The sequence below is a fragment of the Macrosteles quadrilineatus genome, unplaced genomic scaffold, assembly GCF_028750875.1.
Source record: "Macrosteles quadrilineatus isolate MER2022 unplaced genomic scaffold, UCM_ALF_1.0 Scaffold_1__1_contigs__length_201487025, whole genome shotgun sequence".
NCBI lineage: Eukaryota > Metazoa > Arthropoda > Insecta > Hemiptera > Cicadellidae > Macrosteles > Macrosteles quadrilineatus.
In genome coordinates this window covers 151,567,322-151,582,220 of record NW_026542594.1, presented here as the reverse complement: position 1 = coordinate 151,582,220, position 14,899 = coordinate 151,567,322, and the positions used below count along the sequence as shown (strand labels likewise).

Below are 14,899 nucleotides of genomic sequence, written 5' to 3'. Positions count from 1 at the left end.
ATGATTCTATCGGCGTTCATGGCGTAGTTGATAGCGTTTTAGGCTGGTGTTCTGGAGGTCTCCAGTTGAGTGACACTTAACTTTTTGTCAAAGATTTTGCTTAGAATGCGAATACTTCTCAACTATACATCTTTTGTTAGAATTTGCAGGCATTTATAATTTTATTTATGAACAGAACTCTTTTTTAAAATTATTATACCTTTATTCGTTTTTTATCTTACCGGTATATATTTTTTATATTATCATCAAGTTTTGTTGGTAAGGTTAGGTTATGACAGTAATTTTATAATTAAAAATTTTATTTTATAACCAAAAAGCTATAAAATAAATTTAAAGTTTTTCTTAAATTGACGTGAGGGACTCTCTTACAATCCCACACTGGCCACACTCCTTCGCAGAAAAGGTTCTCATCCTTCCACCATGGTTCTCATCAGTTCCGGACAAAGGAAAATTAGACGCTAGTAGCGCCAGAGCACGGCCACCTTTAACTACGGTACGACCATCGATGTATAAAAACTTATAATGGATGGTGCGTTCAGGTTGAAGTAGGGCTCAAAAAACGGGCCGTCGCTACCTCGCTCTGTCTGCCAGGACACAGAAAACATACTAAGGAGTAGGGATAAAGGCATGAATCGCCCTAGTGACAAGTGTCGCGCCCGCTCTCGCCGTGTATTGCTATGTTAGTTTTGCGCCCCATACACTCTAGGTTTTTAAAATTATATGTGTTCTGATCAAATTCACAACCGTGAAAATATACATTTAATTTCACCTTTAGTCTATCGAACTCATGTTGTGCATCTCAAAAGTTCGTGGCCGGAATTTAACCCCCTGGTTTGTGGCGTCAGTTTTGCCAAGGGGTAAAATTACAGGGGGATAAAAATCCGCTAACTCCCAAAAAATAATTATTGTGGTATATTTTGTTCTGGCCAATGTTAAAATGTAAATAAATCCAACTCTTTCATAACATCACTAAATTTCTTATGAGATTTACTTTTGACACATAGTCTGTAAAGTACGAGCAAGTACGTAGATTAATTATAAAGTTCGTTACAATCAATTATCTTCGGACTATTTCCACAAAACTAACATACCAAATACACGGCGAGAGCGGGCGCGACACTTGGCACTAGGTCGATTCATGCTTTTATCCCTACTCCTTAGTGTGTTTTCTCTGTCCTGGCAGACAGAGCGAGGTAGCGACGGCCCGTTTTTCGAGCCCTACTTCAACCTGAGCGCGCAATCTATTATGAGTTATTATACATCGATGGTCGTACCGTAGTGTAGGCAGGCGGAGGCTCTGGCGCTACTAGCGTCTCGTGCCCGCTCTCGCCGTGTATTGCTATGTTAGTTTTGTGGAAATAATCCGAGGATAATTAATTGATTGTAATGAACTTTATAATTAATAATCTACGTACTTCCTCGCACTTAACATACCATCTGTCAAAAGTCAATATCATAAGAAATTTATGTTATGTTATGAAAGAGTTAGATTTATTTACATTTGAACATAGGCCAGAGCAAAATATATCACAATAATTATTTTATCGGGGTAGTGGATTTTTATCCCACTGTATTTTTTCCCCTGGGCAAAACTGACACCACAAACCAGGGGCTAAAATTCCGGCCGTGAACTTTTTGAGTTGCACAACGTCAGTTCGATAGATTAAAGGTAAAATTAAATGTATATTTTCACGGTTGTAAATTTAATCAGAACACATCTAATTTTAAAAACCTAGAGTGTACGGAGTGCAATTTTACCCCCGGACTTTTACCCCCTTCATGAGGTCAGCTCAAAATGTATAGTCCGGATTTTTACCCTTGGAATTATACCCCCTGGCTAGTTATAGAAGTAAGTGAGAATGATTAATTTTATTCTTCAGTTTTGAATTTTATAGTAAACATTTACTATTAAGTAGCGTATCTTAATTTATTTCTAACCTTAACTAATCAAACAGGTTTTGAATTTTATTTGTAATATTCGAGTTTTGGGATTCGATTTTTGGGGCCAACTGTTGGATAATATGTATTACAAACATTTGGGTTTCCTTGTAGTAGTCAAACACAACAATTGGTCTAATACTTTTTACCGGATGCCTACAACTACATTTTACAGCAGGAATTTCGATTAACTTTCTGCCTTTCTCAGTTCAAACCATAAATAGCTCATGGTTTGTGCCTGAAGAAACAAAAATGCGTGTTAGTGTAAAAACAACAGAAACAAAATACACTTTTTTCCACTGCGGTATAATAATTTGTTAAATAAATGTTCATCATATTATCATTTAAATTAGATAAGTTACTCAGTTTATTATATATAATTACTTATTATCAACAGTTGGCCCCAAACCCAAATCCCGAATATAGAAATAAAACGGCGAAACCTGTTTACTTAGTTGAGATTACAAAATATATTATAATAGACTACTTAACAATAAAATGTTTACTATTCAATTAAAACTGAAAGAAGAAAATGAATCAATCTCAATAATTTCTCTATCTGGCCAGAGGCCAGAGGTTAATCTAACTACTGTAATTTCTCTATCTGGCCAGAGAAAAGGGTACCCGGTACAAAATCCGGGCCGTACATCTACAGTTGTCTAAATGCTAGTTATGTGTTATGCTTAGTATCATCCCTTTTACTTCAAGTAGAGAAAGAAAATACCTTTAGTATTAACTAGCAGAGTACCCGTCCTTCGTACGGGGTTGGCATATAGGAATAAATGCTTATTGCAGATATACTCAAGCTATGCGTTTTCAATGGGGAAGGACACAGTTTGATAAAATTTGCTTCTTAAAAATTAACGGTATACATAGTATTACAAATCTACCATAGCCATAATGTTCTACCACTTCACCTAAACCACATAAACAATAGAGAAAAAATTGATCATAAAAAATCGCAAAATATCAAAAATTATTCATTTAATTTACAATCTGTTCAACAAAAATAGAAAAATAAGCATATGATAAAATATTTATCAATGAAATCTATCCACTAGTGTGACGTCATGAATCCTGCCGCATGGCCTGTTTTTGTATCACAGGATACACAGGATCAAGCTCAATTCGCAAACTGCAAACATTTCAAAATAAAGTTTTAAGGATAATTCTAAAATGTCCCTGGTATTTTCGAACCCGTCAAATACATTTAGATGAACTGGGAATAAAACCTATAGAAGATTTTATCAAGAAAGCGACTTCAAAATTGTTTACAAAACTTCCATTAACCAGCAGCATTGGATTTTATAACACAGGCCAACCTTCTGAAATCCAGAGACTCCGACTAAAACCCAGATTGCCTCAAGATGTTTTATTGTAACCATTTTTTTTTCATTGATTTGTGTTTCATTGGTGGACAGTGCCCTTACAGTCCGACCCGCTAAAACAGTGGCAATAAGTGCCTGAGGGGCTAAGCTGACCTCTATTATTATTATTATTATTATTATTATTATCAATTAGCTAAGATGGGGACGCCACTTTGTGCGTATTTTAACCCAAATATGAGTGAAGGATGAGTGTAGGATGAGTGGCGCGATCTTGTAGTCTTGTTAGTGACTAAGGCCGACATGTTCCTTAGACACAGCTGTTAATTAATAGCCCATACAGCTAATGGCAACTAAGGGACCTACAGTTTATAGTGGTATCCGAACCACATTTTTCCTTGTAATTTACGAATTGGTCTAATTATCAGGATAGTACTGCGGATAGTCTATCCATGTTGATGTAATTAATAATGTTATTTTTGTCTTTCTTATATTATACCCAACCTGTATAGCAATGAAATGCTGATCGGTTAATAAAATCTAAAAAAAAAGGATACTAAGGATACTTGTAGTAGGTCAAGTAGGTTATAGTAGTATGACATGCGGCAGTATAAATATAGAGAGTAGTATGTTTTCTGTGCTTGTATTCAGAAAGGTATCTACCCACAGTATACTAGCAAAGTTCAAAATACAGTACAAAAGGAAAAACATCACTTGTTACTATATTGAGCAAAGATTATACTGAAGATTATTGTAGTAAAGGCTACTAGTGCGGGGTGTGGGATCTATGAAGATTAGATTAAGGTATCTGTAATCCTAAAATGCTATGGGAAGGTAAGGAAACAGATCCACGACGGAGGAAATGGTGAAGTTAGTAGTAAAGGCGAGCTGTCCGGAGTGTGGGATTTGTTTATGACCATTAGTTTAAGGTATTTGCAATCCTAAAATGATATGGGAAGGGAAGGAAACAGGTCCGTGACCTAGGAAGTGGTGGAGGTAGTAGTTAAGGTGAGCTGTCCGGAGTGTGGGAACTGTTTATGATGATTAGATTAAGGTATCTGCAATCCTAAAATGCTAAGGGATGGGAGGAAATCAGGTCCGTGACGTAGGAAGTGGCGAAGGAAGTAGAAAAGGCGAGCTGTCCGGAGTGTGAATGGGATTTTTTCATGACCATTAGATTAAGATATTTGCAATCCTAAAATGATATGGGAAGGGAGGGAAACAGGTCCGTGACGTAGGAAGTGGTAAAGGAAGTAGTAAAGGCGAGCTGTCCGGAGTGTGGGATATGTTTATTACGATTAGATTAAGGTGTCTGCAATCCTAAAATGGTATGGGAAGGGAGGAAAACAGGTCTGCGACTGAGGAAGTGGTGAAAGAAGTAGTGAAGGCGAGCAATCGGTGTATGTGAACTGTTGATGACGATTAGAATAAGTGTATCTGCAATCGTAAATTGCTATGGGAAGGGAGGGAAACAGACCTGTGATATAGGAAGTGGTGAAGGAAGTAGTAAAGGCACGTAGTCTGGAGGGTAAGAACTGTTTATGACGATTAGATTAAGGTATCTGCAATCCTAAATTGCTATGGAAAGGGAGGAAAACAGGTCCCCGACGTAGGAGGTGGTGAAGAAAATAGTCAAGGCGAGCTGTCTGGAGTGTGGGAACTGTTAATGACGATTAGGTTATAAGGTATCTTCAATCTTTAAATGCTATGGGAAGGGAGGGAAACAGGTCCGCGACGTAGGAAGAGTTGAAGGAAGTAGTAAAGACGAGAGTAGTGTGGAGTGTTTTGGAACTATAAACCGTTTGTAGTAGTGAGATTAATGTATCTGCAATACTGAAATGCTATGAAAAGAGACAAAAATAGGTCAACGACGTAGGAAGTAGTTCTGTTTAACATTGCAGAGTGTGGGAACCGTCTGTGGCAGTTAGATTGTAACTTCAATCCTAAAAATGCAATGAGAAGGGAAGGAAACAGCCCACGACGTAGGAAGTAATGAAGGAAGTTGTAAAGCCTGGCATTGCAGAGTGGGGGATCCGTTTGTGGCAGTTAGATTAATACATCTGTAATACTTAAATGCTAAGAGAAGGAAAGGAAACATGTCCATGACGTCGGGAATGGTGAAGGAAGTAGTAAATGCGAGCAGTGTGGAGTTTGAGAACGGATTAATGTATCTGCAATACTAAGACTGCTTTCAGAGTAAACTAAGAATTTCCCTGAGCAAAGCTTGGTCCCCGGGTACTCACAATGAATCCAATGAATACAGTACTCGCAATTATTTGTAGTCAAGAAATCAAGTCGCCGCACGTTGGAAGTGGATGGGAAGGAAAAAGAAGAAGAATGCTCATTTCACTTCAACTTCACTTCACTTCACTTCTCTGTTCTCTGTTCCCTCCGTTCTCTCTGGCTGGACTCGCCTCAGTCGCCTCTGCCTCTGTTCTTTTCTTTCTCTTTAAGTTTGAATTGAATCGAGTCTTTCCTTTCCATCTCTCGAATGAATGGTTAGGTGATGGTGTAACAACAAGAATAAGACAGCGTTGTTTTGGCAATAGAAGTTAACTTAGTAACTATCTGGTTGGTAAGTTACCCTCATTTAATCCCCAGGGGTTTCATAAATATTTACCACGAATTCACTTAGTTAACTAACCTATGAGGGTGCCAAGATATGAATTCAGGAATGGATACGAAATCAAACGAACATTAAGTGAATTTGCAGCCCAAACCTTTAGCCTGGAAATTTGAACGGTGGGCTTAGTTTGATATGTTAAGTTTAGCTGAACAATACTCGCATAACTTATTACCTACTGATGTCAAGATCTTGCCTGCTAGGCCGGTTATGAAAGTAGGACGCAGGCTAGGGCCTAGGCATAGGCCTGGTTCTGGCTGCACTTTACTTTAGTCCTACACTCATTCTAATGAAAATATCGGTTATTTGATGTTTCATTCGATATAGGCCTATCGTTAGGTTAGGTTAACCTTACTTAACTAACCAAACGATTTAACTTATTGAATAATCGAAATATCGATCGATATTTTCATTCGAATGAGTGTAGGACGTAAAGTAAAGTGCAGCCCTGGTTCTTTCTTAAAAAAGTAGTCAGGCCTAGTAGGATTTATTAATTGCCATTTCATAACCCTTTCTCTGCCACAATTTTTAAGTGGTTGCATGCCAAAATCGTCAAGGCAATTGTTTTGGTCAAGCCCAAGGTTTTGATTAACAAACCCTAACTTATCTCTTGTTTCTTTGTTGTTGGCATAGTCTAGAACAATAATTATTTTTTTGTTAGATTAATATAAATTTGTCTTTAAATTAATATAGGTAACTTACAATTTATTGGGTTGGATTTGTTTTTTTATTTCTAGTACGATAACTTAAAAACATGTTTTGCAATAAAAAAAATACATCAAATTAAATTCATTACATTAGCCAGCAACAACACCAGAAAAAAATATTTCTTATAAGTAACGGTAAGTTAAGTGATAGATAAGTTTATTAGTTCTACATATATTTGTTAAGTTAGTAGGCCCAAACTGGCAAAAATTTGAACGTCTTAAGATACCTTAAAAAATCAGCTCGCAGTGGTGCTTTTTTGAAAAAGGCTTTATAGGCCTAAGCACATAGGCCTACTCTTATCACTTAGTCCTAATTATTGACTTTCAAATAACTAAATATATTTACTTTATAATCCATAAGTTAATTACCAAACAAATCAGAAATAATTATCATACAGTAACTTAACTCATTTTCAGAAACAAAATCACTCAATAAACACAATAAAAATTATAGAAACACACGACAGTTAACTTCCAATAACACTCTTATGGATACAAACACAGATTATGCAATGCTAAGTTACTTTTTCCAACAAAGTCGTACCAAACACGAAACTCGAAATAAAACAAAAACGGGTTTCTACATGTAGGCTATTCTAATTCATGACAAATCGTCTAATAGGTTATATGTCCCATTTGGATGATCAGCTGGCAGTAAACAAACATTTAGCAGATGTCCGATATATTGTATCGTGGCGGTTTTCGCAATAGTCCCGCTGTCTGATATATCGGACTGTGGTGGCACAAGGGTTAAAGAAACTGCTGCTCTCGAAGTTACCAGAGAGCCTCACTTAGTCAAACTCTACTAGGCCTATACTTCTATACCGGTATCTGTTGGCACAAACAACCGAAAGACTGTAGGCTAACCTATATTTCTCAGCCTGATATTAATGGTTTGGAGGATAACCCGCCCAGGTTGTACAGGGACTTTTAAGTTAGAGCTAACTTAATTTATAGTAGGACACAAAATTAAAGTCCCATGTCTGCAGGTAGACTGAACCCGTCCTAATCCTGCTTGTCAAAACAACGCTATTGTTGGGAGCTCGGTGATTCAGGCGGGCCGGGAATACCGCCCTCCTCTCCCTGTTCCTCTGAGAAATTCTGTGTCCTAATACAATTTATTTGCATCAATTGAACCATAAGACTTGGAGGATCATGCGAAGGCTCATTTTGTTCGTCTGAGAAAGAGGAATAAAAACAATTTTTAGTGAACGCTCTATAATCTCCCATTACTGAGTTATCAGGTCAAAAGAGAAAACAAAGAAAACAACAAAAAAGGAACGGATTTTCCCAATGCGCCCGGCCAGAACAGGTTCATACAAGGAGACAAACTCCTCGACCTGATAACTCGGTAACGGGAAATCGTAGAGCGTTCACTCAGCATTGTTTTTATTCCTCTTTCTCTGACGAACAAAATGAGCCTTCACATGATGCTCCAAGTCTTATGGTTAAATTTATGCAAATTGTAGTAGGAAGCGGAATTTCTAGGAACAGCGAGGGCAGGGCGGTATTCCCGGCGCGCCGTAATCGCCGAGCTTCCAAGAATAGTGTTGTTTTGACAAGTAGGATTAGGACGGGTCCACTCTACCTGCTGACATGGGACTTCAATTTTGTGTCTTCTATACTTAGTTCCACAGTCATGAGAGCTGTAAGTTAAGTTGCAATTGAGGCTCAATATTGTTGGGGTAGAGAGTTGAAATAACATATTATTTTCCTTGGGGTGGATAACTTAACTATCTGGTTGGCTTAAACGGCTCCAGGCATATTCTTAAGTCAGTGGTTAGTGGGCTAACTTATATGTGCGAGTTCCCAAATTCCTTAAATTAGGGTTAAGTTAATAAGATGCTCTCTTGGGCCATTTAGGATACAAGATCTAAGTTATTAACTTGCACACAGACACACACACAGATTTTTCTGAAACAACATTTAGGTCTTATGTCTCGTGATTCCGAGCTTCCAGAGCACTTCCCCATACGCCACATGGCCAAAGGTGTGGTAGGCATATGGTTCACATATAGTTGTGATTTCCTTGGAAGGCAAATTAAGTGACTACCATGACTAACACATGACTACCAACTCAACGTAACCGCAATGATGGTATCATTGTGTTTACTAACAAATCACTATCAGCGACTGCACAACAAATCACTCTGGGGGACGTTCATGGGTTATCACTGGACTTTGTGTACTGCAACAAGAACTTCAATTTACTTGCACTCTACAGAACATTCGACAGCAATCCAGTACAATTCACTAGTGAACTTGAGACTTACTATCAGAACATAGATAGAAACAAAATGTGCATTTTTATGGGTGACATGAATTTAAACCTTTTGAACAAGGATATACTAATTGATCTCTACTTAAACAGTTTACTTGGTTCTGGACTTGTACAGTGTGTGGACAGACCGACTAGAGTTACACAGGACACTGCCTCCTGCATTGATCACATATTTGTGCGTTACTGTGACATGGCTGCTGTGCGCGCTGCTGTACTGCACACTAGCCTCACCGACCACTATGCCACCGCCCTCACTATACATGACACTGCATACACTTACGCACACACACTTAACATTCACACTGCAACCGGACCTTCTCAAACTTACCTTGATCACACCCTTCTCACTCAAAATCTCTCTCAGACCGACTGGGGACCTGTCCTAAACTGTATAGATATCAATATGTGCTGTGAAATGTTTTACAAAAATCTAGATTTTGCTTTACAAAATGCAAAAAAAACCTATAACTTCAAGATCATCTAGACGTAAAAGAATTAAACCATGGATTACTGACAGTTTGGTCAAATCAATACGTACTAGAGACAAATTAAGTAAAGCCGCTCGTCGTGAACCATTTAATGATTATCTACAAACTTATTATAGGAATTATAGACAAAGCCTATGCAATCTATTAAAAAGAGCCAAACGAGATTTTTACAGGGAAAGATTGTACCAGAACAATAGGAATCCAAAACTGTTTTGGGGACTGATCAATGAGCTTGCTGGCAGACCACGTAATAAAAATTCATTTCCAATTGATAAATTTATTCCCAGCACGTCTCATGATACTCAAGCCGCAAAACACGAGATAGCAGATGATTTTAATAACTTCTTTGCTTCTGTTGGAGTAAATCTATCGAAGCAGATAGATGCGGGTGGGACCCCAGTGGTTGTTGACTCTGACTACAGACTGGACTCTACTTTCACATTGCAAACTGTTTCTGCACAAGACGTACTACGACACATCTCCGAGCTGCGCGGTGGCTCAGCTCCGGGTCTGGACGAAGTTTCGGCTGATTTGCTTAAACAAAACGCACTCATAATTTACATTCCGCTGCTACACATAATTAATCTATCTCTACTGACTGTTATATTCCCGGCTCAATTCAAAACTGCAAAAGTAATTCCTTTATTTAAAACAGGTGATCCAAAAGACTGTAACAACTTTAGACCAATCTCATTGTTAAGCGTGTTTTCCAAGGTTTTAGAGCGTATTGTCAAGGAGCAGTTGGTGGAGTACCTTCATAATAACAATATATTATCTAATTCACAATTTGGGTTTAGAAAAGATAAAAACATCTCTGATGCACTTTTTGAAGTATGTAAATCTATAAATAACTCAATGGCAAATAACAATCGTTCTATGTTAATTTTCTTAGATTTAAAAAAACATTCGACTCAATTAACAGAAACTTGTTGATAGCAAAATTGGAACAGATCGGTGTCAGAGGCACTGCTCTCGCCTGGTTCAAAAACTATTTATCTGACAGACATCAAGTAGTTTCCATTTGTGGTGTGAATAGTGATGCAAATTCAATTGAGTATGGGGTTATTCAGGGAAGTACTCTGGGGCCTATACTTTTCCTAATCTATATAAATAACATTTCAAAACTGAACCTGGATGGTGAACTATTTTTATTTGCTGACGACACATTAGTTTTGTTAAAGGGTCGTTCTTGGGAGGATGTCAGGTCTAAAGCTCTCCGTGACCTCTCACTTCTAAAAAAATGGCTAGATCAAAATGTGCTCTCACTTAATGTGAACAAGACTAAATTTCTTCCGATATCACTCAGTACAAGCACTGATTATAGTCTAGACAATTTGAAGATTCATTGTTGCGGCGACCATAACAGTATATCTTGTAATTGTGAATACATTGAAAAAGTAGATTATTACAAATATTTAGGTGTTCATTTTGACTACCGAATGAGGTGGTCAGAGCATGTAGATTTCTTAAAGAAAAGGATTCGTAAATACATATATGCTTTTAATCAACTGAGTGTCATTTTGGACAAAGAGGACGTAAAGAGAGCTTATTTCGCTTATGTACAATCCTTGATTTCATTTGGTATTATCTGCTGGGGAGCATGCTATCACACCACCTTGGAACCCTTGAATGTGGTCCAAAGATCAATTTTAAAAGTAGCTTTTAGAAAAAATAAAAGGTACTCTACTGATGCGCTATTCCGTGAGACGGGAGTATTACCAGTCAGACATATTTTCATTCAGTTTCTTCTTAGTCACACATTCAAAAACTCAAACACAATCCTTACAGCAGTCACACATCAACACTACACAAGATATTCACACAATGTTGGAATATCTGTCCCTCAGCTACATAAGTCAGTTCTAACTACCAACTGTTTTTATGTTGCTCAGATTCTATATCGAAATCTAATTCAAAAATATAATATTCAACTTATTTTTAGTTTACCCTCAATACAGAAATTCAAAAAACAGATGCTTGTTTTACTGCACACAATTACCAATGAAGAGGCCGAAACTTTGATCAGACCTAACCTTACTTGATCCTGACAAACAATCCTTGACCCTTCGACCCCCTCGCCATCACAATGTCTCTTGTCTTAGATTGCACTGGCTTTGGTTGTCGTCGCCGACATTCTCTTATCCGCTAAACGATCAAGTTAAATTAACAAGGCTTAAAAACCTTCCCAATTTTAGTGTGTGCCCTCAATTTGCTTAGACTGATAACAGCCAGGCCTACGCACAGGCACCTACCCATGTAGGCCTATCCCATAAGTAAGGCAAATTTTATTTTATTTTAGAAATATTGTACCGTACTGTTAGTTGTATAGCTACTCTCTGTTTTAGTTTATATTCTTGGGATAAATAAACGTTTTTCATTTCATTTCATTTTCATTTAATTTCATTTCAAGTTAACTTTTTTGATACAGTAACACATTTAACATAGGCTACCTTGGCAATGAGGTTGGTCCAGTTTATCCCCCCGAGTCCTTCCAATACCCAAATAAATTGCCTGCTTTTCCTTGTAAGAATACACGACAGTAACTGGATCTAATTTTTTACTAAAACAGAGGTGTCCAACTTACGGCCAGTAAGCCATGTCCGGCCCGTGAATAACTTAGGTTTTATCTGGCCCGCAAAGGACTACTGGGAAATATTTATATTTATATAGGCTAATTGGTAGTCTATAAATCCATGATTGTCAAAGTTGCGGCAACCCAAGTAACTTAAATGTTTAGTCTCTGTGATCTTGTGATCGTCATTTACGATCGCGGCAACTTGGCAATATTATAGTCGTCACTTAGGGTCTCGGTGATTAGACTAGTGATCGTTTTTTTATCGATCATGGCAACACTTGCGAGCATATTTTGCGGTCTCGGTGATATTGGGTAGCGACTGCGCTATGAACATCTCCTGTGGTATCAGTAAAATTTTTGTGTTGAACTCCAGTGATCGTGACTTATTGGCTATTGGTGATCATTGTAGTCCTTGGTCAATACCGAATTCAAGTACAATTCTCAGTGCCCAGGTTGATTTGATACCCAGATACCCTGTTTGAATATGTGTATTTATAGTACACCTCTCTCACACTTTCCATGTTTTTCATATAAAAAAAAAAATAGCTGTAAGCATGTGCCTAGTGATCAAGCTATCTTAATACAGCTATCTTCCAAGCTAAGTGAATCTTTGAATTGAAAACAATCCTAAGGATCAGAACGACAAACGTTAGCCCTGATTTGGCTGACATCAATACAAGATTCTCCTTAAAAATTGCTGTTAACTTAAGCTTTATACTCCTTGTAAACTAATTGTCAATTATTCTTTCTTATCGCCATTATAATAAAATGTTCAATCAAGTTTAAACTTGAGGTTGGCACTACAGGGTGCGGTTTTAAAAATATGTCCGTTGCATCTGCTCCCGAATTTTACTACGTTATTGCTATTTATAGTGCTTGTTTGTGACAATTCTCTTATAAAATAAGTATTTCAACCAATTCGGTATGTGATTATATTATGCCATAACATTGAATGTTGGTGCTTAAAACTGGTTAGCTCTAACATTGATAACAGCGGGGCTCGACGTTTATCAGTCCACGCTTGACCGTGTTCAAAGGTTATTCTCAGATCTCGATTAATGTTGTGCCGTGTTCTGTGACTAGTTAGTAGGGCCTAACGTTTTTTAACTACCTATTAGTGCATCCTAGTCAGATTCCTATGTTAAAGACAATTGAACAGTTTTTCATGCCAGCTTCGAGAAAACCTAAACAGCATTGTGGTTTGAGCTCTCTAGGTGATCTCAACCTACAATCAGACGACATGGACCACGGGTTAGTTGGACAGCTTAAATCAGTTGCAGGTTTGATTCAATTATTGTAAGAAAAACTCGCTAGTTTAGCAACCAAACATGACTTGAGTGTACTTTCAACTCAAATTAATCTGCTGAAAGAAGAAAACGTTAGTTTACGTGAGGAGGTTATGCCTCTGAGATTAAGCGAGAAAAAATCATGGACAAGCTCACTGATCTAGAATCAAGGTCCCGTAGGAATTAATCTAATTTTGAAAGGCTTAAAAGTTTCTTCACAAACCAAGGACTATAGGCAGTTAATTACTAAATTCTGCAATGACAAGTTTGGAATACGTTTAATATATTATGGTTTACCAGGGCTCATCCACTAGGCAAGGACAGAAATTTAATAATCGCACACTTTCCCATGATCATGACATACTATATCTTCTATCTTCTTCTTCTATACTGTATATATAAAATCCAATGTATGTTTGTTTGTCCTTTATGGACTCCGAAACCGCTCAACAGATTTTAATGAAAAATGAAAGAAATATTTTATCCTAACCTATAAACAGAAGTAACCAAGAATGATTCCTGCACAATATTTTACAATCTTCAAGGTTGAAAAAGATGGAAACTGCTTATTTCGTGCTCAATTATCCTTCAAAGAGACAAAATGATTAAAAAAGCTAAGGATATAAGAAGATTAATTGAAAGAAGACTAGATGAATGGCAGAATAATCAATTTGACAAACTCATCAATGAGGCCATTCGATGTGATAAATCTTTAAAGAAAACAAAATATGAGCTTGACTCTGACGAATATGAACAGTTAAAAGACTCTTATTTTAATAAATTAGTTCAAAAAGGTAAAATAAAGGAAGCCTCAAGACAGATAAATAAAAAGAATATAGGTGGTTTACTTAATCCAGAAGAAACTATTGATAATACCTCGTACACTGTTTATGATGTATTGAAAGAAAAACACCCAAATGCTATAATTCCTGACATTAATTTGCTTAAATTACCAGATGGCATGGACCAAATTCCAAAGCTTGAAAATGCAGAAATAACAGCAGAACATGTAGAAAAGATAGCAAGAAAACTTCATGGTAGTGGAGGTCCAGGAGGAAGTTCATCCGAAAATTGGACAGATTTCTTATTGCGTCATGGACAAAAGAGTACTTATTTAAGAACAGCCATAGCCACCTTGGCGATGAAATTAAATGGAGAAGTAGTACCATGGCACACTATAAGAGCTCTGATGGCAAATAGACTTATTGCAATTGACAAATGTCCAGGTGTGAGGCCCATTGGAATAGGAGAATGTCTCAGACGCATTCTGGCCAAATGCATTATTTTAGCTTTTGGCGATGATGCAAAACAAGCATTAGGTACAGATCAACTTTGTGGAGGTCTCAAATCTGGTATAGAGGGAGGAATACATTTCATGCGAAAGCAATATAGTGAACATAGTAATACCAACAAAGAATGGTGTATGATCCTGGTAGACGCAGATAATGCCTTCAACAAAATAAACAGAATTCATGCTTTATGGCAAGCAAGAGTCCAATGGCCAAGGGCTGCAAGATTCATTTATAATACTTACCAATGTAGCTCAGATTTAATTTTACAAGGAAGTAATCAAAGATTGTATAGTCAAGAAGGAGTTACCCAAGGAGATCCACTATCAATGATATTATACGGTCTGGCAACACTTCCATTAATACAAGAACTAAAAAGAATGCCAA

General features: G+C 37.3%; 1 protein-coding gene across 8 annotated transcripts in view; it reads left to right on the top strand.

Moving 5' to 3' along the window:
- Positions 1–5,668: 5,668 nt before the first annotated feature.
- The window catches only part of LOC128987459 (uncharacterized), an 84,499-nt gene continuing 75,268 nt past the window's right edge, over positions 5,669–14,899 (top strand). For 6 of the 8 annotated variants that reach the window (XM_054408355.1, XM_054408346.1, XM_054408339.1 and 3 more), the window contains exon 1: positions 5,669–5,834. The gene's annotated coding sequence lies outside the window, so the exon portion shown is untranslated. Of the gene's footprint in view, positions 5,839–5,985; positions 6,006–14,899 lie in introns of those variants that run through there. The other 2 variants (XM_054408324.1, XM_054408331.1) reach the window with 2 other exon arrangements.